Source organism: Callithrix jacchus, chromosome 10, assembly GCF_049354715.1.
Source record: "Callithrix jacchus isolate 240 chromosome 10, calJac240_pri, whole genome shotgun sequence".
In the NCBI taxonomy this organism is placed as follows: Eukaryota; Metazoa; Chordata; class Mammalia; order Primates; family Cebidae; genus Callithrix; species Callithrix jacchus.
This window is the reverse complement of record NC_133511.1, coordinates 27,390,181-27,394,735: the sequence shown is the minus strand read 5'-3', so window position 1 is coordinate 27,394,735 and position 4,555 is coordinate 27,390,181.

Sequence of the window (4,555 nt, the reverse complement as noted above, 5' to 3'; positions counted from 1 at the left end):
TATTTCTCAGCATTAATTAATTAGGTGCCAGATCCTGAAACTCAATTATCTCAATTAATCCCACCAACAACCCTCTGTGGCAGGGATGATCACCTGTCTGATGGCACAAAAGAGGAAACTGAGGAGCAATGATGGAAAACAATGTGCTGCAGGCCCACGACTACAAATGTTCAAGTCAAAACCTTAAATCCAGGTAATCTGAAACCAGAGCCCCAGTTCTAAGTGATTAGACCTCACTGCCTCTTTATCAAGTTCGATCACAAGGACAAAGACGACTTATTTTTAGACATCTACAGTCTGAATCAGCAGTGCATCTTCTATCCAGCTGCTTTTTTTCAAACTGTGCCTGGAATTGAATTAAACCCCGCTCATCTCACTCCTGCCTTTACCAATATACAAAGCAGTGTCACCTGCCATCCCTCTTTGCCCCTCCTTCTGTCAGCATTGCAGAAGAGCTTTGGTATTCTTCACACAAATGTAGAAAGTCATTTTGGTTTCTTAAGCACAATGGAATTTGCCTTCCCACTTTAAAATTTCATTAGGAAATACACCCTGAAGCTAGGATGTGATGAACTCAGGTGAGACATAAATCCAGGGAGGCAGGAGAGTGTTTGAAAGAGGGTGGACGTTGCTTGTTCTAGAAAAGTGAGGAACAGGGTTTAGTGAGAATGTATGTCTGTAAGAGCAGCATAAAGAGACTCTCAGAGAAGGCTGAAAACTCTCATTGCTTCTGGAGTCTGTAATTCACAAGTGCAATAACAAAGCCCAGAAGGCTCAAGCTAAAAATAAGAAGAGGCAAAGTAAAGTTATCTAAGGAAAATTAACTCAAGTTAAAGGATGTTCATTGGGCCACGGATGAAGGAGTGAAGGGTCACGTTAGGGGGTGTAAAAGAACATTTCTCATGTTTTCTGGTAACCCTAAATCCTTTAATGTAACAGGGAATTTGGAAGGAAATGTATTTGTATATCAAAATGTTCCTCCTGATTGGTACTGAATACAATTATACAGTCTAAATTAAGACTAATGTGTCATCTCTATTCTAAACCAACTCAAAATCAATGGTCCACTGCAGATCGTTTCATGGGGAAAAGGGAAGGCAAGAGTATGTCATGTGTGTCTGCTCCAGAGCCTGTTCCTCTGTACGTCAAGCTGATAGACACAAATAAATAACAGAACGAACAGCTCTGTGAATAGTTTCTGATTACAGCAGAAGGCATTGTTGAGAAAGGAAATGAGGTCTGAATAGGGAAGAGATTAGAGTCCCTTTACCGAATGTACTATAGAGATTTGCATATTTCCTTTTCGTTTTCCCAGGATTTCTTTACTTCAGCAAATAGAACAATTCTATTTGATGAGCTCACGAATCCTCTCTCCTCTCCCACAGGTGGTTTTCAAATATTATTGTAGGTAAGGACCACCCAGGGATCACTGTCTAAATGTAGATTTCTTGACCCTAGGCTCAGAAACATAAACTGGAATACTTGGGAGTAAATCCCAAGAATCAGTATTTGTCAAGCATCTCAGCTATTTTGATGCAGGTAATTTGTGAACCTCACTTTCTGAAACGCCACTGAAGGTCATATATGTGTGTATGCTTATACATATGTACAGTTTATATTTTTAGTATTTGTTTTCACCGGTGTTGACTGTTCAGGATTCAACATAAATAATATGCCAATAAAGCTTACTATATACTGCCTGCCTTCACTGCCACACCCCTTTTCCACTGTCCCCAGGATGAGAACAGGATTAAGTCAATCACAAATGATAAATCTACAAGATCAAAGGTAATTTGCTTCTTAATTTAAGTATTTGGAATTTTGAGATGTTATTTATAACCAAACATTAACTTTGTCCTCTAGATTTCTGATTAGCCAGTTCCTGAATATTAATTATTGATGTAATTGTTGACTCAAATTTGATAGAAGACTTCTGTCTGAGGTCAATATTTTTTATAGTTTATTAGCATAATAAGGTGAAAGTTCTTATTTTACTATTCACTCTCCTCTGTTTATATTTAAAAGCAATTAAACATTCATTGTAGAAAGGCTTCAATTAAAATGCTCCTTGATTTTCAATCAGAGATACATGAAATACAAACTAAGCAAATTGAGAGTGAAAATTTAAAAAATAAATGTTTTGGCAACTCGAGTAGTTATCACTTATGATCTGTGTTAGTTTGTGAATCACTGCATAAAAATAAAGCTAGCAGAACAGTGAATATAGAACAGGTTAAAAACAGAACAATCCTATATTCCTTTAAGAATAACTTTGGTGAGTTCTTATCATTTTGTTTGAAAATTCAGGGGAAAAAAGGTTACAAAACATACTCAAAATCCATATGCACACATTTCTTAATATCCAAGCCAAGGTTCTTCAATGTGATGACAATAAGTATGCCTGTTCTAATGCCTTCTTCTTAACATCGCCATTGCCCACCACATGTTCTAATGCCTTCTTCTTTACATCGCCATTGCCCACCACATGTTCTAATGCCTTCTTTACATCGCCATTGCCCACCACATGTTCTAATGTCTTCTTTACATCGCCATTGCCCACCACATGTTCTAATGCCTTCTTCTTTACATCGCCATTGCCCACCACATGTTCTAATGTCTTCTTTACATCGCCATTGCCCACCACATGTTCTAATGCCTTCTTCTTTACATCGCCATTGCCCACCACGTGTTCTAATGTCTTCTTTACATCGCCATTGCCCACCACATGTTCTAATGCCTTCTTCTTAACATCGCCATTGCCCACCACGTGTTCTAATGCCTTCTTTACATCGCCATTGCCCACCACATGTTCTAATGTCTTCTTTACATCGCCATTGCCCACCACATGTTCTAATGCCTTCTTTACATCGCCATTGCCCACCACATGTTCTAATGTCTTCTTTACATCGCCATTGCCCACCACATGTTCTAATGCCTTCTTCTTTACATCGCCATTGCCCACCACATGTTCTAATGTCTTCTTTACATCGCCATTGCCCACCACATGTTCTAATGTCTTGTTCTTTACATCGCCATTGCCCACCACATGTTCTAATGCCTTCTTCTTTACATAGCCATTGCCCACCACATGTTCTAATGCCTTCTTTACATCGCCATTGACCACCACATGTTCTAATGTCTTGTTCTTTACATCGCCATTGCCCACCACATGTTCTAATGCCTTCTTCTTAACATAGCCATTGCCCACCACATGTTCTAATGCCTTCTTCTTTACATAGCCATTGCCCACCACGTGTTCTAATGCCTTCTTTACATCGCCATTGCCCACCACATGTTCTAATGCCTTCTTCTTTACATCGCCATTGCCCACCACATGTTCTAATGTCTTCTTTACATCGCCATTGCCCACCACATGTTCTAATGCCTTCTTCTTAACATTGCCATTGCCCACCACATGTTCTAATGCCTTCTTCTTTACATCGCCATTGCCCACCACATGTTCTAATGTCTTCTTTACATCGCCATTGCCCACCACATGTTCTAATGCCTTCTTCTTTACATCGCCATTGCCCACCACATGTTCTAATGCCTTCTTCTTTACATCGCCATTGCCCACCACATGTTCTAATGTCTTCTTTACATCGCCATTGCCCACCACATGTTCTAATGCCTTCTTCTTTACATCGCCATTGCCCACCACATGTTCTAATGTCTTCTTTACATCGCCATTGCCCACCACATGTTCTAATGCCTTCTTCTTTACATCGCCATTGCCCACCACATGTTCTAATGTCTTCTTTACATCGCCATTGCCCACCACATGTTCTAATGCCTTCTTCTTAACATTGCCATTGCCCACCACATGTTCTAATGCCTTCTTCTTTACATCGCCATTGCCCACCACATGTTCTAATGTCTTCTTTACATCGCCATTGCCCACCACATGTTCTAATGCCTTCTTCTTTACATCGCCATTGCCCACCACATGTTCTAATGTCTTCTTTACATCGCCATTGCCCACCACATGTTCTAATGCCTTCTTCTTTACATCGCCATTGCCCACCACATGTTCTAATGTCTTCTTTACATCGCCATTGCCCACCACATGTTCTAATGCCTTCTTCTTAACATTGCCATTGCCCACCACATGTTCTAATGCCTTCTTCTTTACATCGCCATTGCCCACCACATGTTCTAATGTCTTCTTTACATCGCCATTGCCCACCACATGTTCTAATGCCTTCTTCTTTACATCGCCATTGCCCACCACATGTTCTAATGTCTTCTTTACATCGCCATTGCCCACCACATGTTCTAATGCCTTCTTCTTAACATTGCCATTGCCCACCACATGTTCTAATGCCTTCTTCTTTACATCGCCATTGCCCACCACATGTTCTAATGTCTTCTTTACATCGCCATTGCCCACCACATGTTCTAATGTCTTGTTCTTTACATCGCCATTGCCCACCACATGTTCTAATGCCTTCTTCTTTACATAGCCATTGCCCACCACATGCTCTAATGCCTTCTTTACATCGCCATTGACCACCACATGTTCTAATGTCTTGTTCTTTACATCGCCATTGCCCAC